Source organism: Crinia signifera, chromosome 3, assembly GCF_055691185.1.
Source record: "Crinia signifera chromosome 3, ASM5569118v1, whole genome shotgun sequence".
NCBI lineage: Eukaryota > Metazoa > Chordata > Amphibia > Anura > Myobatrachidae > Crinia > Crinia signifera.
Window position 1 is genome coordinate 335,229,906 of NC_139219.1, and position 23,106 is coordinate 335,253,011.

The window sequence follows — 23,106 nt, forward strand, 5'->3', positions numbered from 1 at the left end:
TTGTAGTGTAGTGGTTATCACGTTCGCCTTACACGCGAAAGGTCCTCAGTTCGAAACTGGGCAGAAACAAGTGTTTTTAACCTAAGCATTTTTCTTCAATGACTCTGTTTTTAGAAAGTGCCTCCTACATTGGTTGGTGTCTGGTATAGTTTCCGAGAAGTTTCTGTAGTGTAGTGTTTATCACGTTCGCCTAACACGCGAAAGGTCCCCAGTTTGAAACTGGGCAGAAACAATGGATTTTTAGCTAAGCATTTTAATGCAATGGCCCTTTTTTTAGACAGTGCCTCCTACATTGGTTGGTGTCTAGTATAGTTTCTGAGAAGTTTCTGTAGTGTAGTGGTTATCAAGTTCGCCTCACTCGCGAAAGGTCCCCAGTTCGAAACTGGGCAGAAACAATGGATTTTTAGCTAAGCATTTTCATGCAATGGCTCTTTTTTTAGAAAGTGCCTCCTACATTGGATGGTGTCTGGCTTAGCGTCTAAGACGTTTTTGTAGTGTAGTGGTTATCACGTTCGCCTTACACGCGAAAGGTCCTCAGTTCGAAACTGGGCAGAAACAAGTGTTTTTAACCTAAGCATTTTTCTTCAATGACTCTGTTTTTAGAAAGTGCCTCCTACATTGGTTAGTGTCTGGTATAGTTTCCGGGAAGTTTCTGTAGTGTAGTGGTTATCACGTTCGCCTAACACGCGAAAGGTCCCCAGTTCGAAACTGGGCAGAAACAATGGATTTTTAGCTAACCATTTTCATGCAATGGCTCTTTTTTTAGAAAGTGCCTCCTACATTGGATGGTGTCTGGCTTTGTTTCTAAGATGTTTCTGTAGTGTAGTGGTTATCACGTTCGCCTTACACGCGAAAGGTCCCCAGTTCGAAACTGGGCAGAAACAAGTTTTTTTAACCTAAGCATTTTTCTTCAATGGCTCTATTTTATGAAAGTGACTCCTACATTGGTTGGTGTCTAGTATAGTTTCCGAGAAGTTTCTGTAGTGTAGTGGTTATCACGTTCGCCTCACACGCGAAAGGTCCCCAGTTCGAAACTGGGCAGAAACGATGGGTTTTTAGCTAAGCATTTTCATGCAATGGCTCTTTTTTTAGAAAGTGCCTCCTACATTGGTTGGTGTCTGGTATAGTTTCCGAGAAGTTTCTGTAGTGTAGTGGTTGTCACGTTCGCCTAACACGCGAAAGGTCCCCAGTTCGAAACTGGGCAGAAACAATGGATTTTTAGCTAAGCATTTTCATGCAATGGCCCTTTTTTTAGAAAGTGCCTCCTACATTGGATGGTGTCTGGCTTAGTTTCTAAGACGGTAGAAACTGGGCAGAAACAAGTGTTTTTAACCTAAGCATTTTTCTTCAATGACTCTGTTTTTAGAAAGTGCCTCCTACATTGGTTGGTGTCTGGTATAGTTTCCGAGAAGTTTCTGTAGTGTAGTAGTTATCACGTTCGCCTATCACGCGAAAGGTCCCCAGTTCGAAACTGGGCAGAAACAATGGATTTTTAGCTAAGCATTTTAATGCAATGGCCCTTTTTTTAGACAGTGCCTCCTACATTGGTTGGTGTCTAGTATAGTTTCTGAGAAGTTTCTGTAGTGTAGTGGTTATCACGTTCGCCTCACACGCGAAAGGTCCCCAGTTCGAAACTGGGAAGAAACAATGGATTTTTAGCTAAGCATTTTCATGCAATGACTCATTTTTTAGAAAGTGCCTCCTACATTGGATGGTGTCTGGCTTAGTTTCTAAGATGTTTCTGTAGTGTAGTGGTTATCACGTTCGCCTTACACGCGAAAGGTCCTCAGTTCGAAACTGGGCAGAAACAAGTGTTTTTAACCTAAGCATTTTTCTTCAATGACTCTGTTTTTAGAAAGTGCCTCCTACATTGGTTGGTGTCTGGTATAGTTTCTGAGAAGTTTCTGTAGTGTAGTGGTTATCACGTTCGCCTAACACGCGAAAGGTCCTCAGTTCGAAACTGGGCAGAAACAATGGATTTTTAGCTAAGCATTTTCATGCAATGACTCATTTTTTAGAAAGTGCCTCCTACATTGGATGGTGTCTGGCTAAGTTTCTAAGACGTTTCTGTAGTGTAGTGGTTATCACGTTCGCCTTACACGCGAAAGGTCCTCAGTTCGAAACTGGGCAGAAACAAGTGTTTTTAACCTAAGCATTTTTCTTCAATGACTCTGTTTTTAGAAAGTGCCTCCTACATTGGTTGGTGTCTGGTATAGTTTCTGAGAAGTTTCTGTAGTGTAGTGGTTATCACGTTCGCCTAACACGCGAAAGGTCCTCAGTTCGAAACTGGGCAGAAACAATGGATTTTTAGCTAAGCATTTTAATGCAATGGCCCTTTTTTTAGACAGTGCCTCCCACATTGGATGGTGTCTGGCTTAGTTTCTAAGACGGTAGAAACTGGGCAGAAACAAGTGTTTTTAACCTAAGCATTTTTCTTCAATGACTCTGTTTTTAGAAAGTGCCTCCTACATTGGTTGGTGTCTGGTATAGTTTCCGAGAAGTTTCTGTAGTGTAGTGGTTATCACGTTCGCCTTACACGCGAAAGGTCCCCAGTTCGAAACTGGGCAGAAACAATGGATTTTTAGCTAAGCATTTTCATGCAATGGCTCTATTTTATGAAAGTGACTCCTACATTGGTTGGTGTCATGTATAGTTTCTGAGAAGTTTCTGTAGTGTAGTGGTTATCACGTTCGCCTCACACGCGAAAGGTCCACAGTTCGAAACTGGGCAGAAACAATGGATTTTTAGCTAAGCATTTTCATGCAATGGCTCTTTTTTTAGAAAGTGCCCCCTACATTGTATGGTGTCTGGCTTTGTTTCTAAGATGTTTCTGTAGTGTAGTGGTTATCACATTCGCCTTACACCAGAAAGGTCCCCAGTTCGAAACTGGGCAGAAACATGTTTTTTTAACCTAAGCATTTTTCTTCAATGGCTCTATTTTATGAAAGTGACTCCTACATTGGTTGGTGTCTAGAATAGTTTCTGGGAAGTTTCTGTAGTGTAGTGGTTATCACGTTCGCCTCACACGCGAAAGGTCCCCAGTTCGAAACTGGGCAGAAACAATGGATTTTTAGCTAAGCATTTTAATGCAATGGCCCTTTTTTTAGACAGTGCCTCCTACATTGGATGGTGTCTGGCTTAGTTTCTAAGACGGTAGAAACTGGACAGAAACAAGTGTTTTTAACCTAAGCATTTTTCTTCAATGACTCTGTTTTTAGAAAGTGCCTCCTGCATTGGTTGGAGTCTGGTATAGTTTCCGAGAAGTTTCTGTAGTGTAGTGGTTATCACGTTCGCCTAACACGTGAAAGGTCCCCAGTTCGAAACTGGGCAGAAAAAATGGATTTTTAGCTAAGCATTTTAATGCAATGGCCCTTTTTTTAAACAGTGCCTCCTACATTGGATGGTGTCTGGCTTAGTTTCTAAGACGGTAGAAACTGGGCAGAAACAAGTGCTTTTAACCTAAGCATTTTTCTTCAATGGCTCTATTTTATGAAAGTGACTCCTACATTGGTTGGTGTCTGGTATAGTTTCCGAGAAGTTTCTGTAGTGTAGTGGTTATCACGTTCGCCTTACACGCGAAAGGTCCCCAGTTCGAAACTGGGCAGAAACAATGTATTTTTAGCTAAGCATTTTCATGCAATGGCTCTTTTTTTAGAAAGTGCCTCCTACATTGTATGGTGTCTGGCTTTGTTTCTAAGATGTTTCTGTAGTGTAGTGGTTATCACGTTCGCCTTACACGCGAAAGGTCCCCAGTTCGAAACTGGGCAAAAACAAGTTTTTTTAACCTAAGCATTTTTCTTCAATGGCTCTATTTTATGAAAGTGACTCCTACATTGGTTGGTGTCTAATATAGTTTCTGGGAAGTTTCTGTAGTGTAGTGGTTATCACATTCGCCTCACACGCGAAAGGTCCCCAGTTCGAAACTGGGCAGAAACAATGGATTTTTAGCTAAGCATTTTCATGCAATGGCTCTTTTTTTAGAAAGTGCCTCCTACATTGGATGGTGTCTGGCTTAGTTTCGAAAACGGTAGAAACTGGGCAGAAACAAGTGTTTTTAACCTAAGCATTTTTCTTCAATGACTCTGTTTTTAGAAAGTGCCTCCTACATTGGTTGGTGTCTGGTATAGTTTCCGAGAAGTTTCTGTAGTGTAGTGGTTATCACGTTCGCCTAACACGCGAAAGGTCCCCAGTTCGAAACTGGGCAGAAACAATGGATTTTTAGCTAAGCATTTTAATGCAATGGCCCTTTTTTTAGACAGTGCCTCCTACATTGGTTGGTGTCTAGTATAGTTTCTGAGAAGTTTCTGTAGTGTAGTGGTTATCACGTTCGCCTCACATGCGAAAGGTCCCCAGTTCGAAACTGGGCAGAAACAATTGATTTTTAGCTAAGCATTTTCATGCAATGGCTCTTTTTTTAGAAAGTGCCTCCTACATTGGATGGTGTCTGGCTTAATTTCTAAGACGTTTTTTGTAGTGTAGTGGTTATCACGTTCGCCTTACACGCGAAAGGTCCTCAGTTCGAAACTGGGCAGAAACAAGTGTTTTTAACCTAAGCATTTTTCTTCAATGACTCTGTTTTTAGAAAGTGCCTCCTACATTGGTTGGTGTCTGGCATAGTTTCTGAGAAGTTTCTGTAGTGTAGTGGTTATCACGTTCGCCTAACACGCGAAAGGTCCCTAGTTCGAAACTGGGCAGAAACAATGGATTTTTAGCTAAGCATTTTAATGCAATGGCCCTTTTTTTAGACAGTGCCTCCTACATTGGATGGTGTCTGGCTTAGTTTCTAAGACGGTAGAAACTGGGCAGAAACAAGTGTTTTTAACCTAAGCATTTTTCTTCAATGACTCTGTTTTTAGAAAGTGCCTCCTACATTGGTTGGTGTCTGGTATAGTTTCCGATAAGTTTCTGTAGTGTAGTGGTTATCACGTTCGCCTAACACGCGAAAGGTCCCCAGTTCGAAACTGGGCAGAAACAAGTTTTTTTAACCTAAGCATTTTTCTGAAATGGCTCTATTTTATGAAAGTGACTCCTACATTGGTTGGTGTCTAGTATAGTTTCTGGGAAATTTCTGTAGTGTAGTGGTTATCACGTTCGCCTCACACGCGAAAGGTCCCCAGTTCGAAACTGGGCAGAAACAATGGATTTTTAGCTAAGCATTTTCATGCAATTGCTCTTTTTTTAGAAAGTGCCTCCTACATTGGATGGTGTCTGGCTTAGTTTCTAAAACGGTAGAAACTGGGCAGAAACAAGTGTTTTTAACCTAAGCATTTTTCATCAATGACTCTGTTTTTAGAAAGTGCCTCCTACATTTGTTGGTGTCTGGTATAGTTTCCGAGAAGTTTCTGTAGTGTAGTGGTTATCACATCCGCCTAACACTCGAAAGGTCCCCAGTTCGAAACTGGGCAAAAACAATGGATTTTTAGCTAAGCATTTTAATGCAATGGCCCTTTTTTTAGACAGTGCCTCCTACATTGGATGGTGTCTGGCTTAGTTTCTAAGACGGTAGAAACTGGGCAGAAACAAGTGTTTTTAACATAAGCATTTTTCTTCAATGACTCTGTTTTTCGAAAGTGCCTCCTACATTGGTTGGTGTCTGGTATAGTTTCCGAGAAGTTTCTGTAGTGTAGTGGTTATCACGTTCGCCTAACACGCGAAAGGTCCCCAGTTCGAAACTGGGCAGAAACAATGGATTTTTAGCTAAGCATTTTAATGCAATGGCCTTTTTTTTAAACAGTGCCTCCTACATTGGTTGGTGTCTAGTATAGTTTCTGAGAAGTTTCTGTAGTGTAGTGGTTATCACGTTCGCCTCACACGCGAAAGGTCCCCAGTTCGAAACTGGGCAGAAACAATGGATTTTTAGCTAAGCATTTTCATGCAATGGCTCTTTTTTTAGAAAGTGCCTCCTACATTGGTTGGTGTCTGGCTTAGTTTCTAAGACGGTAGAAACTGGGCAGAAACAAGTGTTTTTAACCTAAGCATTTTTCTTCAATGACTCTGTTTTTAGAAAGTGCCTCCTACATCGGTTGGTGTCTGGTATAGTTTCCGGGAAGTTTCTGTAGTGTAGTGGTTATCACGTTCGCCTAACACGCGAAAGGTCCCCAGTTCGAAACTGGGCAGAAACAATGGATTTTTAGCTAACCATTTTCATGCAATGGCTCTTTTTTTAGAAAGTGCCTCCTACATTGGATGGTGTCTGACTTTGTTTCTAAGATGTTTCTGTAGTGTAGTGGTTATCACGTTCGCCTTACACGCGAAAGGTCCCCAGTTCGAAACTGGGCAGAAACAATGGATTTTTAGCTAAGCATTTTAATGCAATGGCCCTTTTTTTAGAGAGTGCCTCCTACATTGGTTGGTGTCTAGTATAGTTTCCGAGAAGTTTCTGTAGTGTAGTGGTTATCACGTTCGCCTCACACGCGAAAGGTCCCCAGTTCGAAACTGGGCAGAAACAATGGATTTTTAGCTAAGCATTTTCATGCAATGGCTCTTTTTTTAGAAAGTGCCTCCTACATTGGATGGTGTCTGGCTTAGTTTCTAAGACGTTTTTGTAGTGTAGTGGTTATCACGTTCGCCTTACACGCGAAAGGTCCTCAGTTCGAAACTGGGCAGAAACAAGTGTTTTTAACCTAAGCATTTTTCTTCAATGACTCTGTTTTTAGAAAGTGCCTACTACATTGGTTAGTGTCTGGTATAGTTTCCGGGAAGTTTCTGTAGTGTAGTGGTTATCACGTTCGCCTAACACGCGAAAGGTCCCCAGTTCGAAACTGGGCAGAAACAATGGATTTTTAGCTAACCATTTTCATGCAATGGCTCTTTTTTTAGAAAGTGCCTCCTACATTGGATGGTGTCTGGCTTTGTTTCTAAGATGTTTCTGTAGTGTAGTGGTTATCACGTTCGCCTTACACGCGAAAGGTCCCCAGTTCGAAACTGGGCAGAAACAAGTTTTTTTAACCTAAGCATTTTTCTTCAATGGCTCTATTTTATGAAAGTGACTCCTACATTGGTTGGTGTCTAGTATAGTTTCCGAGAAGTTTCTGTAGTGTAGTGGTTATCACGTTCGCCTCACACGCGAAAGGTCCCCAGTTCGAAACTGGGCAGAAACAATGGGTTTTTAGCTAAGCATTTTCATGCAATGGCTCTTTTTTTAGAAAGTGCCTCCTACATTGGTTGGTGTCTGGTATAGTTTCCGAGAAGTTTCTGTAGTGTAGTGGTTGTCACGTTCGCCTAACACGCGAAAGGTCCCCAGTTCGAAACTGGGCAGAAACAATGGATTTTTAGCTAAGCATTTTCATGCAATGGCCCTTTTTTTAGAAAGTGCCTCCTACATTGGATGGTGTCTGGCTTAGTTTCTAAGACGGTAGAAACTGGGCAGAAACAAGTGTTTTTAACCTAAGCATTTTTCTTCAATGACTCTGTTTTTAGAAAGTGCCTCCTACATTGGTTGGTGTCTGGTATAGTTTCCGAGAAGTTTCTGTAGTGTAGTAGTTATCACGTTCGCCTATCACGCGAAAGGTCCCCAGTTCGAAACTGGGCAGAAACAATGGATTTTTAGCTAAGCATTTTAATGCAATGGCCCTTTTTTTAGACAGTGCCTCCTACATTGGTTGGTGTCTAGTATAGTTTCTGAGAAGTTTCTGTAGTGTAGTGGTTATCACGTTCGCCTCACACGCGAAAGGTCCCCAGTTCGAAACTGGGAAGAAACAATGGATTTTTAGCTAAGCATTTTCATGCAATGACTCATTTTTTAGAAAGTGCCTCCTACATTGGATGGTGTCTGGCTTAGTTTCTAAGATGTTTCTGTAGTGTAGTGGTTATCACGTTCGCCTTACACGCGAAAGGTCCTCAGTTCGAAACTGGGCAGAAACAAGTGTTTTTAACCTAAGCATTTTTCTTCAATGACTCTGTTTTTAGAAAGTGCCTCCTACATTGGTTGGTGTCTGGTATAGTTTCTGAGAAGTTTCTGTAGTGTAGTGGTTATCACGTTCGCCTAACACGCGAAAGGTCCTCAGTTCGAAACTGGGCAGAAACAATGGATTTTTAGCTAAGCATTTTCATGCAATGACTCATTTTTTAGAAAGTGCCTCCTACATTGGATGGTGTCTGGCTTAGTTTCTAAGACGTTTCTGTAGTGTAGTGGTTATCACGTTCGCCTTACACGCGAAAGGTCCTCAGTTCGAAACTGGGCAGAAACAAGTGTTTTTAACCTAAGCATTTTTCTTCAATGACTCTGTTTTTAGAAAGTGCCTCCTACATTGGTTGGTGTCTGGTATAGTTTCTGAGAAGTTTCTGTAGTGTAGTGGTTATCACGTTCGCCTAACACGCGAAAGGTCCTCAGTTCGAAACTGGGCAGAAACAATGGATTTTTAGCTAAGCATTTTAATGCAATGGCCCTTTTTTTAGACAGTGCCTCCCACATTGGATGGTGTCTGGCTTAGTTTCTAAGACGGTAGAAACTGGGCAGAAACAAGTGTTTTTAACCTAAGCATTTTTCTTCAATGACTCTGTTTTTAGAAAGTGCCTCCTACATTGGTTGGTGTCTGGTATAGTTTCCGAGAAGTTTCTGTAGTGTAGTGGTTATCACGTTCGCCTTACACGCGAAAGGTCCCCAGTTCGAAACTGGGCAGAAACAATGGATTTTTAGCTAAGCATTTTCATGCAATGGCTCTATTTTATGAAAGTGACTCCTACATTGGTTGGTGTCATGTATAGTTTCTGAGAAGTTTCTGTAGTGTAGTGGTTATCACGTTCGCCTCACACGCGAAAGGTCCACAGTTCGAAACTGGGCAGAAACAATGGATTTTTAGCTAAGCATTTTCATGCAATGGCTCTTTTTTTAGAAAGTGCCCCCTACATTGTATGGTGTCTGGCTTTGTTTCTAAGATGTTTCTGTAGTGTAGTGGTTATCACATTCGCCTTACACCAGAAAGGTCCCCAGTTCGAAACTGGGCAGAAACATGTTTTTTTAACCTAAGCATTTTTCTTCAATGGCTCTATTTTATGAAAGTGACTCCTACATTGGTTGGTGTCTAGAATAGTTTCTGGGAAGTTTCTGTAGTGTAGTGGTTATCACGTTCGCCTCACACGCGAAAGGTCCCCAGTTCGAAACTGGGCAGAAACAATGGATTTTTAGCTAAGCATTTTAATGCAATGGCCCTTTTTTTAGACAGTGCCTCCTACATTGGATGGTGTCTGGCTTAGTTTCTAAGACGGTAGAAACTGGACAGAAACAAGTGTTTTTAACCTAAGCATTTTTCTTCAATGACTCTGTTTTTAGAAAGTGCCTCCTGCATTGGTTGGAGTCTGGTATAGTTTCCGAGAAGTTTCTGTAGTGTAGTGGTTATCACGTTCGCCTAACACGTGAAAGGTCCCCAGTTCGAAACTGGGCAGAAAAAAATGGATTTTTAGCTAAGCATTTTAATGCAATGGCCCTTTTTTTAAACAGTGCCTCCTACATTGGATGGTGTCTGGCTTAGTTTCTAAGACGGTAGAAACTGGGCAGAAACAAGTGCTTTTAACCTAAGCATTTTTCTTCAATGGCTCTATTTTATGAAAGTGACTCCTACATTGGTTGGTGTCTGGTATAGTTTCCGAGAAGTTTCTGTAGTGTAGTGGTTATCACGTTCGCCTTACACGCGAAAGGTCCCCAGTTCGAAACTGGGCAGAAACAATGTATTTTTAGCTAAGCATTTTCATGCAATGGCTCTTTTTTTAGAAAGTGCCTCCTACATTGTATGGTGTCTGGCTTTGTTTCTAAGATGTTTCTGTAGTGTAGTGGTTATCACGTTCGCCTTACACGCGAAAGGTCCCCAGTTCGAAACTGGGCAAAAACAAGTTTTTTTAACCTAAGCATTTTTCTTCAATGGCTCTATTTTATGAAAGTGACTCCTACATTGGTTGGTGTCTAATATAGTTTCTGGGAAGTTTCTGTAGTGTAGTGGTTATCACATTCGCCTCACACGCGAAAGGTCCCCAGTTCGAAACTGGGCAGAAACAATGGATTTTTAGCTAAGCATTTTCATGCAATGGCTCTTTTTTTAGAAAGTGCCTCCTACATTGGATGGTGTCTGGCTTAGTTTCGAAAACGGTAGAAACTGGGCAGAAACAAGTGTTTTTAACCTAAGCATTTTTCTTCAATGACTCTGTTTTTAGAAAGTGCCTCCTACATTGGTTGGTGTCTGGTATAGTTTCCGAGAAGTTTCTGTAGTGTAGTGGTTATCACGTTCGCCTAACACGCGAAAGGTCCCCAGTTCGAAACTGGGCAGAAACAATGGATTTTTAGCTAAGCATTTTAATGCAATGGCCCTTTTTTTAGACAGTGCCTCCTACATTGGATGGTGTCTGGCTTAGTTTCTAAGACGGTAGAAACTGGGCAGAAACAAGTGTTTTTAACATAAGCATTTTTCTTCAATGACTCTGTTTTTCGAAAGTGCCTCCTACATTGGTTGGTGTCTGGTATAGTTTCCGAGAAGTTTCTGTAGTGTAGTGGTTATCACGTTCGCCTAACACGCAAAAGGTCCCCAGTTCGAAACTGGGCAGAAACAAGCGTTTTTAACCTAAGCATTTTTTTCAATGACTCTGTTTTTAGAAAGTGCCTTCTACATTGGTTGGTGTCTGGTATAGTTTCCGAGAAGTTTCTGTAGTGTAGTGTTTATCACGTTCGCCTAACACGCGAAAGGTCCCCAGTTTGAAACTGGGCAGAAACTATGGATTTTTAGCTAAGCATTTTAATGCAATGGCCCTTTTTTTAGACAGTGCCTCCTACATTGGTTGGTGTCTAGTATAGTTTCTGAGAAGTTTCTGTAGTGTAGTGGTTATCACGTTCGCCTCACACGCGAAAGGTCACCAGTTCGAAACTGGGCAGAATCAATGGATTTTTAGCTAAGCATTTTCATGCAATGGCTCTTTTTTTAGAAAGTGCCTCCTACATTGGATGGTGTCTGGCTGAGTTTCTAAGACGTTTCTGTAGTGTAGTGGTTATCACGTTCGCCTTACACGCGAAAGGTCCTCAGTTCGAAACTAGGCAGAAACAAGTGTTTTTAACCTAAGCATTTTTCTTCAATGACTCTATTTTATGAAAGTGACTCCTACATTGGTTGGTGTCTAGTATAGTTTCTGGGAAATTTCTGTAGTGTAGTGGTTATCACGTTCGCCTCACACGCGAAAGGTCCCCAGTTCGAAACTGGGCAGAAACAATGGATTTTTAGCTAAGCATTTTCATGCAATTGCTCTTTTTTTAGAAATTGCCTCCTACATTGGATGGTGTCTGGCTTAGTTTCTAAAACGGTAGAAACTGGGCAGAAACAAGTGTTTTTAACCTAAGCATTTTTCATCAATGACTCTGTTTTTAGAAAGTGCCTCCTACATTTGTTGGTGTCTGGTATAGTTTCCGAGAAGTTTCTGTAGTGTAGTGGTTATCACATCCGCCTAACACTCGAAAGGTCCCCAGTTCGAAACTGGGCAGAAACAATGGATTTTTAGCTAAGCATTTTAATGCAATGGCCCTTTTTTTAGACAGTGCCTCCTACATTGGATGGTGTCTGGCTTAGTTTCTAAGACGGTAGAAACTGGGCAGAAACAAGTGTTTTTAACATAAGCATTTTTCTTCAATGACTCTGTTTTTCGAAAGTGCCTCCTACATTGGTTGGTGTCTGGTATAGTTTCCGAGAAGTTTCTGTAGTGTAGTGGTTATCACGTTCGCCTAACACGCGAAAGGTCCCCAGTTCGAAACTGGGCAGAAACAATGGATTTTTAGCTAAGCATTTTAATGCAATGGCCCTTTTTTTAGACAGTGCCTCCTACATTGGTTGGTGTCTAGTATAGTTTCTGAGAAGTTTCTGTAGTGTAGTGGTTATCACGTTCGCCTCACACGCGAAAGGTCCCCAGTTCGAAACTGGGCAGAAACAATGGATTTTCAGCTAAGCATTTTCATGCAATGGCTCTTTTTTTAGAAAGTGCCTCCTACATTGGTTGGTGTCTGGCTTAGTTTCTAAGACGGTAGAAACTGGGCAGAAACAAGTGTTTTTAACCTAAGCATTTTTCTTCAATGACTCTGTTTTTAGAAAGTGCCTCCTACATCGGTTGGTGTCTGGTATAGTTTCCGGGAAGTTTCTGTAGTGTAGTGGTTATCACGTTCGCCTAACACGCGAAAGGTCCCCAGTTCGAAACTGGGCAGAAAATAGCGTTTTTAACCTAAGCATTTTTCTTCAATGACTCTGTTTTTAGAAAGTGCCTCCTACATTGGTTGGTGTCTGGTATAGTTTCCGAGAAGTTTCTGTAGTGTAGTGTTTATCACGTTCGCCTAACACGCGAAAGGTCCCCAGTTTGAAACTGGGCAGAAACAATGGATTTTTAGCTAAGCATTTTAATGCAATGGCCCTTTTTTTAGACAGTGCCTCCTACATTGGTTGGTGTCTAGCATAGTTTCTGAGAAGTTTCTGTAGTGTAGTGGTTATCACGTTCGCCTCACACGCGAAAGGTCCCCAGTTCGAAACTGGGCAGAATCAATAGATTTTTAGCTAAGCATTTTCATGCAATGGCTCTTTTTTTAGAAAGTGCCTCCTACATTGGATGGTGTCTGGCTGAGTTTCTAAGACGTTTCTGTAGTGTAGTGGTTATCACGTTCGCCTTACACGCGAAAGGTCCTCAGTTCGAAACTGGGCAGAAACAAGTGTTTTTAACATAAGCATTTTTCTTCAATGACTCTGTTTTTCGAAAGTGCCTCCTACATTGGTTGGTGTCTGGTATAGTTTCCGAGAAGTTTCTGTAGTGTAGTGGTTATCACGTTCGCCTAACACGCGAAAGGTCCCCAGTTCGAAACTGGGCAGAAACAATGGATTTTTAGCTAAGCATTTTAATGCAATGGCCCTTTTTTTAGACAGTGCCTCCTACATTGGTTGGTGTCTAGTATAGTTTCTGAGAAGTTTCTGTAGTGTAGTGGTTATCACGTTCGCCTCACACGCGAAAGGTCCCCAGTTCGAAACTGGGCAGAAACAATGGATTTTTAGCTAAGCATTTTCATGCAATGGCTCTTTTTTTAGAAAGTGCCTCCTACATTGGATGGTGTCTGGCTTAGCTTCTAAGACGTTTCTGTAGTGTAGTGGTTATCACGTTCGCCTTACACGCGAAAGGTCCTCAGTTCGAAACTGGGCAGAAACAAGCGTTTTTAACCAAAGCATTTTTCTTCAATGACTCTGTTTTTAGAAAGTGCCTCCTACATTGGTTGGTGTCTGGTATAGTTTCCGAGAAGTTTCTGTAGTGTAGTGGTTATCACGTTCGCCTAACACGCGAAAGGTCCCCAGTTTGAAACTGGGCAGAAACAATGGATTTTTAGCTAAGCATTTTAATGCAATGGCCCTTTTTTTAGACAGTGCCTCCTACATTGGATGGTGTCTGGCTTAGTTTCTAAGACGGTAGAAACTGGGCAGAAACAAGTGTTTTTAACCTAAGCATTTTTCTTCAATGACTCTGTTTTTAGAAAGTGCCTCGTACATTGGTTGGTGTCTGGTATAGTTTCCAAGAAGTTTCTGTAGTGTAGTGTTTATCACGTTCGCCTAACACGCGAAAGGTCCCCAGTTTGAAACTGGGCAGAAACAATGGATTTTTAGCTAAGCATTTTCATGCAATGGCTCTTTTTTTAGAAAGTGCCTCCTACATTGTATGGTGTCTGGCTGAGTTTCTAAGACGTTTCTGTAGTGTGGTGGTTATCACGTTCGCCTTACACGCGAAAGGTCCTCAGTTCGAAACTGGGCAGAAACAAGTGTTTTTAACCTAAGCATTTTTCTTCAATGACTCTGTTTTTAGAAAGTGCCTCCTACATTGGTTGGTGTCTGGTGTAGTTTCCGAGAAGTTTCTGTAGTGTAGTGGTTATCACGTTCGCCTAACACACGAAAGGTCCCCAGTTTGAAACTGGATAAAAACAATGGATTTTTAGCTAAGCATTTTAATGCAATGGCCCTTTTTTTAGACAGTGCCTCCTACATTGGATGGTGTCTGGCTTAGCTTCTAAGACGTTTCTGTAGTGTAGTGGTTATCACGTTCGCCTTACACGCGAAAGGTCCTCAGTTCGAAACTGGGCAGAAACAAGCGTTTTTAACCAAAGCATTTTTCTTCAATGACTCTGTTTTTAGAAAGTGCCTCCTACATTGGTTGGTGTCTGGTATAGTTTCCGAGAAGTTTCTGTAGTGTAGTGGTTATCACGTTCGCCTAACACGCGAAAGGTCCCCAGTTTGAAACTGGGCAGAAACAATGGATTTTTAGCTAAGCATTTTAATGCAATGGCCCTTTTTTTAGACAGTGCCTCCTACATTGGATGGTGTCTGGCTTAGTTTCTAAGACGGTAGAAACTGGGCAGAAACAAGTGTTTTTAACCTAAGCATTTTTCTTCAATGACTCTGTTTTTAGAAAGTGCCTCCTACATCGGTTGGTGTCTGGTATAGTTTCTGGGAAGTTTCTGTAGTGTAGTGGTTATCACGTTCGCCTAACACGCGAAAGGTCCCCAGTTCGAAACTGGGCAGAAACATGCGTTTTTAACCTAAGCATTTTTCTTCAATGACTCTGTTTTTAGAAAGTGCCTCCTACATTGGTTGGTGTCTGGTATAGTTTCCGAGAAGTTTCTGTAGTGTAGTGTTTATCACGTTCGCCTAACACGCGAAAGGTCCCCAGTTTGAAACTGGGCAGAAACAATGGATTTTTAGCTAAGCATTTTAATGCAATGGCCCTTTTTTTAGACAGTGCCTCCTACATTGGTTGGTGTCTAGTATAGCTTCTGAGAAGTTTCTGTAGTGTAGTGGTTATCACGTTCGCCTCACACGCGAAAGGTCCCCAGTTCGAAACTGGGCAGAATCAATAGATTTTTAGCTAAGCATTTTCATGCAATGGCTCTTTTTTTAGAAAGTGACTCCTACATTGTATGGTGTCTGGCTTAGCTTCTAAGACGTTTCTGTAGTGTAGTGGTTATCACGTTCGCCTTACACGCGAAAGGTCCTCAGTTCGAAACTGGGCAGAAACAAGCGTTTTTAACCTAAGCATTTTTCTTCATTGACTCTGTTTTTAGAAAGTGCCTCCTACATTGGTTGGTGTCTGGTGTAGTTTCCGAGAAGTTTCTGTAGTGTAGTGGTTATCACGTTCGCCTAACACACGAAAGGTCCCCAGTTTGAAACTGGATAGAAACAATGGATTTTTAGCTAAGCATTTTAATGCAATGGCCCTTTTTTTAGACAGTGCCTCCTACATTGGATGGTGTCTGGCTTAGTTTCTAAGACGGTAGAAACTGGGCAGAAACAAGTGTTTTTAACCTAAGCATTTTTCTTCAATGACTCTGTTTTTAGAAAGTGCCTCCTACATTTGTTGGTGTCTGGTATAGTTTCCGAGAAGTTTCTGTAGTGTAGTGGTTATCACATTCGCCTAACACGCGAAAGGTCCCCAGTTCGAAACTGGGCAGAAACAATGGATTTTTAGCTAAGCATTTTAATGCAATGGCCCTTTTTTTAGACAGTGCCTCCTACATTGGATGGTGTCTGGCTTAGTTTCTAAGACGGTAGAAACTGGGCACAAACAAGTGTTTTTAACCTAAGCATTTTTCTTCAATGACTCTGTTTTTCGAAAGTGCCTCCTACATTGGTTGGTGTCTGGTATAGTTTCCGAGAAGTTTCTGTAGTGAAGTGGTTATCACGTCCGCCTAACACTCGAAAGGTCCCCAGTTCGAAACTGGGCAGAAACAATGGATTTTTAGCTAAGCATTTTAATGCAATGGCCCTTTTTTTAGACAGTGCCTCCTACATTGGTTGGTGTCTAGTACAGTTTCTGAGAAGTTTCTGTAGTGTAGTGGTTATCACTTTCGCCTCACACGCGAAAGGTCCACAGTTCGAAACTGGGCAGAAACAATGGATTTTTAGCTAAGCATTTTCATGCAATGGCTCTTTTTTTAGAAAGTGCCTCCTACATTGGATGGTGTCTGGCTTAGTTTCTAAGACGTTTCTGTAGTGTAGTGGTTATCACGTTCGCCTTACACGCGAAAGGTCCTCAGTTCGAAACTGGGCAAAAACAAGCGTTTTTAATCTAAGCATTTTTCTTCAATGACTCTGTTTTTAGAAGGTGCCTCCTACATTGGTTGGTGTCTGGTATAGCTTCCGAGAAGTTTCTGTAGTGTAGTGGTTATCACGTTCGCCTAACACGCGAAAGGTCCCAAGTTTGAAACTGGGCAGAAACAATGGATTTTTAGCTAAGCATTTTAATGCAATGGCCCTTTTTTTTAGACAGTGCCTCCTACATTGGTTGGTGTCTAGTATAGTTTCTGAGAAGTTTCTGTAGTGTAGTGGTTATCCGTTCGCCTCACACGCGAAAGGTCCCCAGTTCGAAACTGGGCAGAATCAATGGATTTTTAGCTAAGCATTTTCATGCAATGGCTCTTTTTTTAGAAAGTGCCTCCTACATTGGATGGTGTCTGGCTGAGTTTCTAAGACGTTTCTGTAGTGTAGTGGTTATCACGTTTGCCTTACACGCGAAAGGTCCTCAGTTCGAAACTGGGCAGAAACAAGTGTTTTTAACCTAAGCATTTTTCTTCAATGACTCTGTTTTTAGAAAGTGCCTCCTACATTGGTTGGTGTCTGGTGTAGTTTCCGAGAAGTTTCTGTAGTGTAGTGGTTATCACGTTCGCCTAACACACGAAAGGTCCCCAGTTTGAAACTGGATAGAAACAATGGATTTTTAGCTAAGCATTTTAATGCAATGGCCCTTTTTTTAGACAGTGCCTCCTACATTGGATGGTGTCTGGCTTAGTTTCTAAGACGGTAGAAACTGGGCAGAAACAAGTGTTTTTAACCTAAGCATTTTTCTTCAATGACTCTGTTTTTAGAAAGTGCCTCCTACATTGGTTGGTGTCTGGTATAGTTTCCGAGAAGTTTCTGTAGTGTAGTGGTTATCACATTCACCTAACACGCGAAAGGTCCCCAGTTCGAAATTGGCAGAAACAATGGATTTTTAGCTAAGCATTTTCATGCAATTGCTCTTTTTTTAGAAAGTGCCTCCTACATTGGATGGTGTCTGGCGTAGTTTCTAAGACGTTTCTGTAGTGTAGTGGTTATCACGTTCGCCTTACACGCGAAAGGTCCTCAGTTCGAAACTGGGCAGAAACAATGGATTTTTAGCTAAGCATTTTCATGCAATGGCTCTTTTTTTAGAAAGTGCCTCCTACATTGGATGGTGTCTAGCTTAGTTTCTAAGACGTTTCTGTAGTGTAGTGGTTATCACGTTCGCCTTACACGCGAAAGGTCCTCAGTTCGAAACTGGGCAGAAACAATGGATTTTTAGCTAAGTATTTTAATGCAATGGCCCTTTTTTTAGACAGTGCCTACCAAATTGGTTGGAGTCTCGTATAGTTTCTGAGAAGTTTCTGTAGTGTAGTGGTTATCATGTTCGCCTCACACGCGAAAGGTCCCCAGTTCGAAACTGGGCAGAAACAATGGATTTTTAGTTAAGCATTTTCATGCAATGGCTCTTTTTTTAGAAAGTGCCTCCTACATTGTATGGTGTCTGGTTTTGTTTCTAAGATGTTTCTGTAGTGTAGTGGTTATCACATTCGCCTTACACGCGAAAGGTCCCCAGTTCGAAACTGGGCAGAAACAAGTTTTTTTAACCTAAGCATTTTTCTTCAATGGCTCTATTTTATGAAAGTGACTCCTACATTGGTTGGTGTCTAGTGTAGTTTCTGGGAAATTTCTGTAGTGTAGTGGTTATCACGTTCGCCTCACACGCGAAAGGTCCCCAGTTCGAAACTGGGCAGAAACAATGGATTTTTAGCTAAGCATTTTCATGCAATTGCTCTTTTTTTAGAAAGTGCCTCCTACATTGGATGGTGTCTGGCTTAGTTTCTAAAACGGTAGAAACTGGGCAGAAACAAGTGTTTTTAACCTAAGCATTTTTCTTCAATGACTCTGTTTTTAGAAAGTGCCTCCTACATTTGTTGGTGTCTGGTATAGTTTCCGAGAAGTTTCTGTAGTGTAGTGGTTATCACATTCGCCTAACACGCGAAAGGTCCCCAGTTCGAAACTGGGCAGAAACAATGGATTTTTAGCTAAGCATTTTAATGCAATGGCCCTTTTTTTAGACAGTGCCTCCTACATTGGATGGTGTCTGGCTTAGTTTCTAAGACGGTAGAAACTGGGCACAAACAAGTGTTTTTAACCTAAGCATTTTTCTTCAATGACTCTGTTTTTCGAAAGTGCCTCCTACATTGGTTGGTGTCTGGTATAGTTTCCGAGAAGTTTCTGTAGTGTAGTGGTTATCACGTCCGCCTAACACTCGAAAGGTCCCCAGTTCGAAACTGGGCAGAAACAATGGATTTTTAGCTAAGCATTTTAATGCAATGGCCCTTTTTTTAGACAGTGCCTCCTACATTGGTTGGTGTCTAGTATAGTTTCTGAGAAGTTTCTGTAGTGTAGTGGTTATCACTTTCGCCTCACACGCGAAAGGTCCCCAGTTCGAAACTGGGCAGAAACAATGGATTTTTAGCTAAGCATTTTCATGCAATGGCTCTTTTTTTAGAAAGTGCCTCCTACATTGGATGGTGTCTGGCTTAGTTTCTAAGACGTTTCTGTAGTGTAGTGGTTATCACGTTCGCCTTACACGCGAAAGGTCCTCAGTTCGAAACTGGGCAAAAACAAGCGTTTTTAACCTAAGCATTTTTCTTCAATGACTCTGTTTTTAGAAAGTGCCTCCTACATTGGTTGGTGTCTGGTATAGCTTCCGAGAAGTTTCTGTAGTGTAGTGGTTATCACGTTCGCCTAACACGCGAAAGGTCCCAAGTTTGAAACTGGGCAGAAACAATGGATTTTTAGCTAAGCATTTTAATGCAATGGCCCTTTTTTTTAGACAGTGCCTCCTACATTGGTTGGTGTCTCGTATAGTTTCTGAGAAGTTTCTGTAGTGTAGTGGTTATCCGTTCGCCTCACACGCGAAAGGTCCCCAGTTCGAAACTGGGCAGAATCAATGGATTTTTAGCTAAGCATTTTCATGCAATGGCTCTTTTTTTAGAAAGTGCCTCCTACATTGGATGGTGTCTGGCTGAGTTTCTAAGACGTTTCTGTAGTGTAGTGGTTATCACGTTCGCCTTACACGCGAAAGGTCCTCAGTTCGAAACTGGGCAGAAACAAGTGTTTTTAACCTAAGCATTTTTCTTCAATGACTCTGTTTTTAGAAAGTGCCTCCTACATTGGTTGGTGTCTGGTGTAGTTTCCGAGAAGTTTCTGTAGTGTAGTGGTTATCACGTTCGCCTAACACACGAAAGGTCCCCAGTTTGAAACTGGATAGAAACAATGGATTTTTAGCTAAGCATTTTAATGCAATGGCCCTTTTTTTAGACAGTGCCTCCTACATTGGATGGTGTCTGGCTTAGTTTCTAAGACGGTAGAAACTGGGCAGAAACAAGTGTTTTTAACCTAAGCATTTTTCTTCAATGACTCTGTTTTTAGAAAGTGCCTCCTACATTGGTTGGTGTCTGGTATAGTTTCCGAGAAGTTTCTGTAGTGTAGTGGTTATCACATTCACCTAACACGCGAAAGGTCCCCAGTTCGAAACTGGGCAGAAACAATGGATTTTTAGCTAAGCATTTTCATGCAATTGCTCTTTTTTTAGAAAGTGCCTCCTACATTGGATGGTGTCTGGCGTAGTTTCTAAGACGTTTCTGTAGTGTAGTGGTTATCACGTTCGCCTTACACGCGAAAGGTCCTCAGTTCGAAACTGGGCAGAAACAATGGATTTTTAGCTAAGCATTTTCATGCAATGGCTCTTTTTTTAGAAAGTGCCTCCTACATTGGATGGTGTCTAGCTTAGTTTCTAAGACGTTTCTGTAGTGTAGTGGTTATCACGTTCGCCTTACACGCGAAAGGTCCTCAGTTCGAAACTGGGCAGAAACAATGGGTTTTTAGCTAAGTATTTTAATGCAATGGCCCTTTTTTTAGACAGTGCCTACCAAATTGGTTGGAGTCTCTTATAGCTTCTGAGAAGTTTCTGTAGTGTAGTGGTTATCATGTTCGCCTCACACGCGAAAGGTCCCCAGTTCGAAACTGGGCAGAAACAATGGATTTTTAGTTAAGCATTTTCATGCAATGGCTCTTTTTTTAGAAAGTGCCTCCTACATTGTATGGTGTCTGGTTTAGTTTCTAAGATGTTTCTGTAGTGTAGTGGTTATCACATTCGCCTTACACGCGAAAGGTCCCCAGTTCGAAACTGGGCAGAAACAAGTTTTTTTAACCTAAGCATTTTTCTTCAATGGCTCTATTTTATGAAAGTGACTCCTACATTGGTTGGTGTCTAGTATAGTTTCTGGGAAATTTCTGTAGTGTAGTGGTTATCACGTTCGCCTCACACGCGAAAGGTCCCCAGTTCCAAACTGGGCAGAAACAATGGATTTTTAGCTAAGCATTTTCATGCAATTGCTCTTTTTTTAGAAAGTGCCTCCTACATTGGATGGTGTCTAGCTTAGTTTCTAAAACGGTAGAAACTGGGCAGAAACAAGTGTTTTTAACCTAAGCATTTTTCTTCAATGACTCTGTTTTTAGAAAGTGCCTCCTACATTTGTTAGTGTCTGGTATAGTTTCCGAGAAGTTTCTGTAGTGTAGTGGTTATCACATCCGCCTAACACTCGAAAGGTCCCCAGTTCGAAACTGGGCAGAAACAATGGATTTTTAGCTAAGCATTTTAATGCAATGGCCCTTTTTTTAGACAGTGCCTCCTACATTGGATGGTGTCTGGCTTAGTTTCTAAGACGGTAGAAACTGGGCAGAAACAAGTGTTTTTAACATAAGCATTTTTCTTCAATGACTCTGTTTTTCGAAAGTGCCTCCTACATTGGTTGGTGTCTGGTATAGTTTCCGAGACATTTCTGTAGTGTAGTGGTTATCACGTTCGCCTAACACGCGAAAGGTCCCCAGTTCGAAACTGGGCAGAAACAATGGATTTTTAGCTAAGCATTTTAATGCAATGGCCCTTTTTTTAGACAGTGCCTCCTACATTGGTTGGTGTCTAGTATAGTTTCTGAGAAGTTTCTGTAGTGTAGTGGTTATCACGTTCGCCTCACACGCGAAAGGTCCCCAGTTCGAAACTGGGCAGAATCAATGGATTTTTAGCTAAGCATTTTCATGCAATGGCTCTTTTTTTAGAAAGTGCCTCCTACATTGGATGGTGTCTGGCTGAGTTTCTAAGACGTTTCTGTAGTGTAGTGGTTATCACGTTCGCCTTACACGCGAAAGGTCCTCAGTTCGAAACTGGGCAGAAACAAGTGTTTTTAACCTAAGCATTTTTCTTCAATGACTCTGTTTTTAGAAAGTGCCTCCTACATTGGTTGGTGTCTGGTGTAGTTTCCGAGAAGTTTCTGTAGTGTAGTGGTTATCACGTTCGCCTAACACACGAAAGGTCCCCAGTTTGAAACTGGATAGAAACAATGGATTTTTAGCTAAGCATTTTAATGCAATGGCCCTTTTTTTAGACAGTGCCTCCTACATTGGATGGTGTCTGGCTTAGTTTCTAAGACGGTAGAAACTGGGCAGAAACAAGTGTTTTTAACCTAAGCATTTTTCTTCAATGACTCTGTTTTTAGAAAGTGCCTCCTACATTGGTTGGTGTCTGGTATAGTTTCCGAGAAGTTTCTGTAGTGTAGTGGTTATCACATTCACTTAACACGCGAAAGGTCCCCAGTTCGAAACTGGGCAGAAACAATGGATTTTTAGCTAAGCATTTTCATGCAATTGCTCTTTTTTTAGAAAGTGCCTCCTACATTGGATGGTGTCTGGCGTAGTTTCTAAGACGTTTCTGTAGTGTAGTGGTTATCACGTTCGCCTTACACGCGAAAGGTCCTCAGTTCGAAACTGGGCAGAAACAATGGATTTTTAGCTAAGCATTTTCATGCAATGGCTCTTTTTTTAGAAAGTGCCTCCTACATTGGATGGTGTCTGGCTTAGTTTCTAAGACGGTAGAAACTGGGCAGAAACAAGTGTTTTTAACCTAAGCATTTTTCTTCAATGACTCTGTTTTTAGAAAGTGCCTCCTACATTGGTTGGTGTCTGGTATAGTTTCGGAGAAGTTTCTGTAGTGTAGTGGTTATCACGCTCGCCTAACACGTGAAAGGTCCCCAGTTCGAAACTGGGCAGAAACAATGGATTTTTAGCTAAGCATTTTCATGCAATGGCTCTTTTTTTAGAAAGTGCCTCCTACATTGGATGGTGTCTGGCTTTGTTTCTAAGATGGTAGAAACTGGGCAGAAACAAGTGTTTTTAACCTAAGCATTTTTCTTCAATAACTCTGTTTTTAGAAAGTGCCTCCTACATTGGTTGGTGTCTGGTATAGTTTCTAAGACGTTTCTGTAGTGTAGTGGTTATCACGTTCGCCTTACACGCGAAAGGTCCCCAGTTTGAAACTGGGCAGAAACAAGTGTTTTTAACCTAAGCATTTTTCTTCAATGGCTCTATTTTATGAAAGTGACTCCTACATTGGTTGGTGTCTAGTATAGTTTCTGAGAAGATTCTGTAGTGTAGTGGTTATCACGTTCGCCTTACACGCGAAAGGTCCCCAGTTCGAAACTGGGCAGAAACAAGTGTTTTTAACCTAAGCATTTTTCTTCAATGGCTCTATTTTATGAAAGTGACTCCTACATTGGTTGGTGTCTTGTATAGTTTCTGAGAAGTTTTTGTAGTGTAGTGGTTATCATGTTCGCCTCACACGCGAAAGGTCCCCAGTTCGACACTGGGCAAAAACAATGGATTTTTAGCTAAGCATTTTAATGCAATGGCCCTTTTTTTAGACAGTGCCTCCTACATTGGATGGTGTCTGGCTTAGTTTCTAAGACGGTAGAAACTGGGCAGAAACAAGTGTTTTTAACCTAAGCATTTTTCTTCAATGACTCTGTTTTTAGAAAGTGCCTCCTACATTGGTTGGTGTCTGGTATAGTTTCCGAGAAGTTTCTGTAGTGTAGTGGTTATCACGTTCGCCTAACACGCGAAAGGTCCCCAGTTCGAAACTGGGCAGAAACAATGGATTTTTAGCTAAGCATTTTCATGCAATGGCTCATTTTTTAGAAAGTGCCTCCTACATTGGATGGTGTCTGGCATAGTCTCTAAG

At 41.5% G+C, this 23,106-nt stretch overlaps 65 non-coding genes across 65 annotated transcripts; all 65 read left to right on the forward strand.

Annotated features, from left to right (window-relative positions):
- The first annotated feature begins 648 nt into the window (after window positions 1–648).
- Window positions 649–721, forward strand: TRNAV-AAC (transfer RNA valine (anticodon AAC)). The gene has a single exon. It is a non-coding gene; the product is annotated as a tRNA-Val (tRNA).
- A 90-nt stretch (window positions 722–811) lies between these two features.
- On the forward strand, window positions 812–884 carry TRNAV-UAC (transfer RNA valine (anticodon UAC)). The gene has a single exon. It is a non-coding gene; the product is annotated as a tRNA-Val (tRNA).
- A 90-nt stretch (window positions 885–974) lies between these two features.
- On the forward strand, window positions 975–1,047 carry TRNAV-CAC (transfer RNA valine (anticodon CAC)). The gene has a single exon. It is a non-coding gene; the product is annotated as a tRNA-Val (tRNA).
- A 364-nt stretch (window positions 1,048–1,411) lies between these two features.
- On the forward strand, window positions 1,412–1,484 carry TRNAD-AUC (transfer RNA aspartic acid (anticodon AUC)). The gene has a single exon. It is a non-coding gene; the product is annotated as a tRNA-Asp (tRNA).
- Window positions 1,485–1,737: 253 nt separating this feature from the next.
- On the forward strand, window positions 1,738–1,810 carry TRNAV-UAC (transfer RNA valine (anticodon UAC)). Its single transcript has one exon. It is a non-coding gene; the product is annotated as a tRNA-Val (tRNA).
- Window positions 1,811–1,900: 90 nt separating this feature from the next.
- Window positions 1,901–1,973, forward strand: TRNAV-AAC (transfer RNA valine (anticodon AAC)). Its single transcript has one exon. It is a non-coding gene; the product is annotated as a tRNA-Val (tRNA).
- Window positions 1,974–2,063: 90 nt separating this feature from the next.
- Window positions 2,064–2,136, forward strand: TRNAV-UAC (transfer RNA valine (anticodon UAC)). Its single transcript has one exon. It is a non-coding gene; the product is annotated as a tRNA-Val (tRNA).
- A 90-nt stretch (window positions 2,137–2,226) lies between these two features.
- On the forward strand, window positions 2,227–2,299 carry TRNAV-AAC (transfer RNA valine (anticodon AAC)). The gene has a single exon. It is a non-coding gene; the product is annotated as a tRNA-Val (tRNA).
- Window positions 2,300–2,500: 201 nt separating this feature from the next.
- On the forward strand, window positions 2,501–2,573 carry TRNAV-UAC (transfer RNA valine (anticodon UAC)). The gene has a single exon. It is a non-coding gene; the product is annotated as a tRNA-Val (tRNA).
- Window positions 2,574–2,663: 90 nt separating this feature from the next.
- TRNAV-CAC (transfer RNA valine (anticodon CAC)) lies at window positions 2,664–2,736 on the forward strand. The gene has a single exon. It is a non-coding gene; the product is annotated as a tRNA-Val (tRNA).
- Window positions 2,737–2,989: 253 nt separating this feature from the next.
- TRNAV-CAC (transfer RNA valine (anticodon CAC)) lies at window positions 2,990–3,062 on the forward strand. The gene has a single exon. It is a non-coding gene; the product is annotated as a tRNA-Val (tRNA).
- Window positions 3,063–3,537: 475 nt separating this feature from the next.
- TRNAV-UAC (transfer RNA valine (anticodon UAC)) lies at window positions 3,538–3,610 on the forward strand. Its single transcript has one exon. It is a non-coding gene; the product is annotated as a tRNA-Val (tRNA).
- A 253-nt stretch (window positions 3,611–3,863) lies between these two features.
- On the forward strand, window positions 3,864–3,936 carry TRNAV-CAC (transfer RNA valine (anticodon CAC)). The gene has a single exon. It is a non-coding gene; the product is annotated as a tRNA-Val (tRNA).
- Window positions 3,937–4,137: 201 nt separating this feature from the next.
- TRNAV-AAC (transfer RNA valine (anticodon AAC)) lies at window positions 4,138–4,210 on the forward strand. The gene has a single exon. It is a non-coding gene; the product is annotated as a tRNA-Val (tRNA).
- A 90-nt stretch (window positions 4,211–4,300) lies between these two features.
- TRNAV-CAC (transfer RNA valine (anticodon CAC)) lies at window positions 4,301–4,373 on the forward strand. The gene has a single exon. It is a non-coding gene; the product is annotated as a tRNA-Val (tRNA).
- A 254-nt stretch (window positions 4,374–4,627) lies between these two features.
- Window positions 4,628–4,700, forward strand: TRNAV-AAC (transfer RNA valine (anticodon AAC)). Its single transcript has one exon. It is a non-coding gene; the product is annotated as a tRNA-Val (tRNA).
- Window positions 4,701–4,901: 201 nt separating this feature from the next.
- Window positions 4,902–4,974, forward strand: TRNAV-AAC (transfer RNA valine (anticodon AAC)). The gene has a single exon. It is a non-coding gene; the product is annotated as a tRNA-Val (tRNA).
- A 90-nt stretch (window positions 4,975–5,064) lies between these two features.
- On the forward strand, window positions 5,065–5,137 carry TRNAV-CAC (transfer RNA valine (anticodon CAC)). Its single transcript has one exon. It is a non-coding gene; the product is annotated as a tRNA-Val (tRNA).
- Window positions 5,138–5,612: 475 nt separating this feature from the next.
- On the forward strand, window positions 5,613–5,685 carry TRNAV-AAC (transfer RNA valine (anticodon AAC)). The gene has a single exon. It is a non-coding gene; the product is annotated as a tRNA-Val (tRNA).
- A 90-nt stretch (window positions 5,686–5,775) lies between these two features.
- Window positions 5,776–5,848, forward strand: TRNAV-CAC (transfer RNA valine (anticodon CAC)). Its single transcript has one exon. It is a non-coding gene; the product is annotated as a tRNA-Val (tRNA).
- A 201-nt stretch (window positions 5,849–6,049) lies between these two features.
- Window positions 6,050–6,122, forward strand: TRNAV-AAC (transfer RNA valine (anticodon AAC)). The gene has a single exon. It is a non-coding gene; the product is annotated as a tRNA-Val (tRNA).
- A 90-nt stretch (window positions 6,123–6,212) lies between these two features.
- TRNAV-UAC (transfer RNA valine (anticodon UAC)) lies at window positions 6,213–6,285 on the forward strand. The gene has a single exon. It is a non-coding gene; the product is annotated as a tRNA-Val (tRNA).
- Window positions 6,286–6,375: 90 nt separating this feature from the next.
- Window positions 6,376–6,448, forward strand: TRNAV-CAC (transfer RNA valine (anticodon CAC)). Its single transcript has one exon. It is a non-coding gene; the product is annotated as a tRNA-Val (tRNA).
- A 253-nt stretch (window positions 6,449–6,701) lies between these two features.
- TRNAV-AAC (transfer RNA valine (anticodon AAC)) lies at window positions 6,702–6,774 on the forward strand. Its single transcript has one exon. It is a non-coding gene; the product is annotated as a tRNA-Val (tRNA).
- A 90-nt stretch (window positions 6,775–6,864) lies between these two features.
- Window positions 6,865–6,937, forward strand: TRNAV-UAC (transfer RNA valine (anticodon UAC)). The gene has a single exon. It is a non-coding gene; the product is annotated as a tRNA-Val (tRNA).
- A 90-nt stretch (window positions 6,938–7,027) lies between these two features.
- TRNAV-CAC (transfer RNA valine (anticodon CAC)) lies at window positions 7,028–7,100 on the forward strand. The gene has a single exon. It is a non-coding gene; the product is annotated as a tRNA-Val (tRNA).
- A 364-nt stretch (window positions 7,101–7,464) lies between these two features.
- Window positions 7,465–7,537, forward strand: TRNAD-AUC (transfer RNA aspartic acid (anticodon AUC)). The gene has a single exon. It is a non-coding gene; the product is annotated as a tRNA-Asp (tRNA).
- A 253-nt stretch (window positions 7,538–7,790) lies between these two features.
- Window positions 7,791–7,863, forward strand: TRNAV-UAC (transfer RNA valine (anticodon UAC)). Its single transcript has one exon. It is a non-coding gene; the product is annotated as a tRNA-Val (tRNA).
- Window positions 7,864–7,953: 90 nt separating this feature from the next.
- Window positions 7,954–8,026, forward strand: TRNAV-AAC (transfer RNA valine (anticodon AAC)). The gene has a single exon. It is a non-coding gene; the product is annotated as a tRNA-Val (tRNA).
- A 90-nt stretch (window positions 8,027–8,116) lies between these two features.
- Window positions 8,117–8,189, forward strand: TRNAV-UAC (transfer RNA valine (anticodon UAC)). Its single transcript has one exon. It is a non-coding gene; the product is annotated as a tRNA-Val (tRNA).
- A 90-nt stretch (window positions 8,190–8,279) lies between these two features.
- TRNAV-AAC (transfer RNA valine (anticodon AAC)) lies at window positions 8,280–8,352 on the forward strand. The gene has a single exon. It is a non-coding gene; the product is annotated as a tRNA-Val (tRNA).
- A 201-nt stretch (window positions 8,353–8,553) lies between these two features.
- TRNAV-UAC (transfer RNA valine (anticodon UAC)) lies at window positions 8,554–8,626 on the forward strand. The gene has a single exon. It is a non-coding gene; the product is annotated as a tRNA-Val (tRNA).
- Window positions 8,627–8,716: 90 nt separating this feature from the next.
- Window positions 8,717–8,789, forward strand: TRNAV-CAC (transfer RNA valine (anticodon CAC)). Its single transcript has one exon. It is a non-coding gene; the product is annotated as a tRNA-Val (tRNA).
- Window positions 8,790–9,042: 253 nt separating this feature from the next.
- TRNAV-CAC (transfer RNA valine (anticodon CAC)) lies at window positions 9,043–9,115 on the forward strand. The gene has a single exon. It is a non-coding gene; the product is annotated as a tRNA-Val (tRNA).
- Window positions 9,116–9,591: 476 nt separating this feature from the next.
- Window positions 9,592–9,664, forward strand: TRNAV-UAC (transfer RNA valine (anticodon UAC)). Its single transcript has one exon. It is a non-coding gene; the product is annotated as a tRNA-Val (tRNA).
- Window positions 9,665–9,917: 253 nt separating this feature from the next.
- On the forward strand, window positions 9,918–9,990 carry TRNAV-CAC (transfer RNA valine (anticodon CAC)). The gene has a single exon. It is a non-coding gene; the product is annotated as a tRNA-Val (tRNA).
- Window positions 9,991–10,191: 201 nt separating this feature from the next.
- Window positions 10,192–10,264, forward strand: TRNAV-AAC (transfer RNA valine (anticodon AAC)). Its single transcript has one exon. It is a non-coding gene; the product is annotated as a tRNA-Val (tRNA).
- An 852-nt stretch (window positions 10,265–11,116) lies between these two features.
- On the forward strand, window positions 11,117–11,189 carry TRNAV-CAC (transfer RNA valine (anticodon CAC)). The gene has a single exon. It is a non-coding gene; the product is annotated as a tRNA-Val (tRNA).
- A 475-nt stretch (window positions 11,190–11,664) lies between these two features.
- Window positions 11,665–11,737, forward strand: TRNAV-AAC (transfer RNA valine (anticodon AAC)). Its single transcript has one exon. It is a non-coding gene; the product is annotated as a tRNA-Val (tRNA).
- Window positions 11,738–11,827: 90 nt separating this feature from the next.
- Window positions 11,828–11,900, forward strand: TRNAV-CAC (transfer RNA valine (anticodon CAC)). Its single transcript has one exon. It is a non-coding gene; the product is annotated as a tRNA-Val (tRNA).
- Window positions 11,901–12,590: 690 nt separating this feature from the next.
- TRNAV-UAC (transfer RNA valine (anticodon UAC)) lies at window positions 12,591–12,663 on the forward strand. The gene has a single exon. It is a non-coding gene; the product is annotated as a tRNA-Val (tRNA).
- A 90-nt stretch (window positions 12,664–12,753) lies between these two features.
- Window positions 12,754–12,826, forward strand: TRNAV-AAC (transfer RNA valine (anticodon AAC)). Its single transcript has one exon. It is a non-coding gene; the product is annotated as a tRNA-Val (tRNA).
- A 90-nt stretch (window positions 12,827–12,916) lies between these two features.
- TRNAV-CAC (transfer RNA valine (anticodon CAC)) lies at window positions 12,917–12,989 on the forward strand. The gene has a single exon. It is a non-coding gene; the product is annotated as a tRNA-Val (tRNA).
- A 90-nt stretch (window positions 12,990–13,079) lies between these two features.
- TRNAV-UAC (transfer RNA valine (anticodon UAC)) lies at window positions 13,080–13,152 on the forward strand. Its single transcript has one exon. It is a non-coding gene; the product is annotated as a tRNA-Val (tRNA).
- An 853-nt stretch (window positions 13,153–14,005) lies between these two features.
- TRNAV-UAC (transfer RNA valine (anticodon UAC)) lies at window positions 14,006–14,078 on the forward strand. Its single transcript has one exon. It is a non-coding gene; the product is annotated as a tRNA-Val (tRNA).
- A 364-nt stretch (window positions 14,079–14,442) lies between these two features.
- TRNAV-AAC (transfer RNA valine (anticodon AAC)) lies at window positions 14,443–14,515 on the forward strand. Its single transcript has one exon. It is a non-coding gene; the product is annotated as a tRNA-Val (tRNA).
- A 416-nt stretch (window positions 14,516–14,931) lies between these two features.
- On the forward strand, window positions 14,932–15,004 carry TRNAV-UAC (transfer RNA valine (anticodon UAC)). The gene has a single exon. It is a non-coding gene; the product is annotated as a tRNA-Val (tRNA).
- Window positions 15,005–15,368: 364 nt separating this feature from the next.
- TRNAV-AAC (transfer RNA valine (anticodon AAC)) lies at window positions 15,369–15,441 on the forward strand. The gene has a single exon. It is a non-coding gene; the product is annotated as a tRNA-Val (tRNA).
- Window positions 15,442–17,056: 1,615 nt separating this feature from the next.
- TRNAV-UAC (transfer RNA valine (anticodon UAC)) lies at window positions 17,057–17,129 on the forward strand. Its single transcript has one exon. It is a non-coding gene; the product is annotated as a tRNA-Val (tRNA).
- A 90-nt stretch (window positions 17,130–17,219) lies between these two features.
- Window positions 17,220–17,292, forward strand: TRNAV-UAC (transfer RNA valine (anticodon UAC)). The gene has a single exon. It is a non-coding gene; the product is annotated as a tRNA-Val (tRNA).
- Window positions 17,293–17,382: 90 nt separating this feature from the next.
- TRNAV-CAC (transfer RNA valine (anticodon CAC)) lies at window positions 17,383–17,455 on the forward strand. The gene has a single exon. It is a non-coding gene; the product is annotated as a tRNA-Val (tRNA).
- Window positions 17,456–17,545: 90 nt separating this feature from the next.
- Window positions 17,546–17,618, forward strand: TRNAV-UAC (transfer RNA valine (anticodon UAC)). The gene has a single exon. It is a non-coding gene; the product is annotated as a tRNA-Val (tRNA).
- A 90-nt stretch (window positions 17,619–17,708) lies between these two features.
- On the forward strand, window positions 17,709–17,781 carry TRNAV-CAC (transfer RNA valine (anticodon CAC)). The gene has a single exon. It is a non-coding gene; the product is annotated as a tRNA-Val (tRNA).
- Window positions 17,782–17,982: 201 nt separating this feature from the next.
- On the forward strand, window positions 17,983–18,055 carry TRNAV-AAC (transfer RNA valine (anticodon AAC)). The gene has a single exon. It is a non-coding gene; the product is annotated as a tRNA-Val (tRNA).
- A 364-nt stretch (window positions 18,056–18,419) lies between these two features.
- TRNAV-CAC (transfer RNA valine (anticodon CAC)) lies at window positions 18,420–18,492 on the forward strand. Its single transcript has one exon. It is a non-coding gene; the product is annotated as a tRNA-Val (tRNA).
- A 579-nt stretch (window positions 18,493–19,071) lies between these two features.
- TRNAV-UAC (transfer RNA valine (anticodon UAC)) lies at window positions 19,072–19,144 on the forward strand. Its single transcript has one exon. It is a non-coding gene; the product is annotated as a tRNA-Val (tRNA).
- Window positions 19,145–19,671: 527 nt separating this feature from the next.
- TRNAV-UAC (transfer RNA valine (anticodon UAC)) lies at window positions 19,672–19,744 on the forward strand. The gene has a single exon. It is a non-coding gene; the product is annotated as a tRNA-Val (tRNA).
- A 90-nt stretch (window positions 19,745–19,834) lies between these two features.
- TRNAV-UAC (transfer RNA valine (anticodon UAC)) lies at window positions 19,835–19,907 on the forward strand. Its single transcript has one exon. It is a non-coding gene; the product is annotated as a tRNA-Val (tRNA).
- Window positions 19,908–19,997: 90 nt separating this feature from the next.
- On the forward strand, window positions 19,998–20,070 carry TRNAV-CAC (transfer RNA valine (anticodon CAC)). Its single transcript has one exon. It is a non-coding gene; the product is annotated as a tRNA-Val (tRNA).
- Window positions 20,071–20,160: 90 nt separating this feature from the next.
- On the forward strand, window positions 20,161–20,233 carry TRNAV-UAC (transfer RNA valine (anticodon UAC)). The gene has a single exon. It is a non-coding gene; the product is annotated as a tRNA-Val (tRNA).
- A 964-nt stretch (window positions 20,234–21,197) lies between these two features.
- TRNAV-UAC (transfer RNA valine (anticodon UAC)) lies at window positions 21,198–21,270 on the forward strand. Its single transcript has one exon. It is a non-coding gene; the product is annotated as a tRNA-Val (tRNA).
- A 527-nt stretch (window positions 21,271–21,797) lies between these two features.
- Window positions 21,798–21,870, forward strand: TRNAV-UAC (transfer RNA valine (anticodon UAC)). The gene has a single exon. It is a non-coding gene; the product is annotated as a tRNA-Val (tRNA).
- Window positions 21,871–22,345: 475 nt separating this feature from the next.
- On the forward strand, window positions 22,346–22,418 carry TRNAV-UAC (transfer RNA valine (anticodon UAC)). The gene has a single exon. It is a non-coding gene; the product is annotated as a tRNA-Val (tRNA).
- Window positions 22,419–22,671: 253 nt separating this feature from the next.
- TRNAV-CAC (transfer RNA valine (anticodon CAC)) lies at window positions 22,672–22,744 on the forward strand. The gene has a single exon. It is a non-coding gene; the product is annotated as a tRNA-Val (tRNA).
- Window positions 22,745–22,945: 201 nt separating this feature from the next.
- TRNAV-AAC (transfer RNA valine (anticodon AAC)) lies at window positions 22,946–23,018 on the forward strand. Its single transcript has one exon. It is a non-coding gene; the product is annotated as a tRNA-Val (tRNA).
- The last annotated feature ends 88 nt before the right edge of the window (window positions 23,019–23,106 follow it).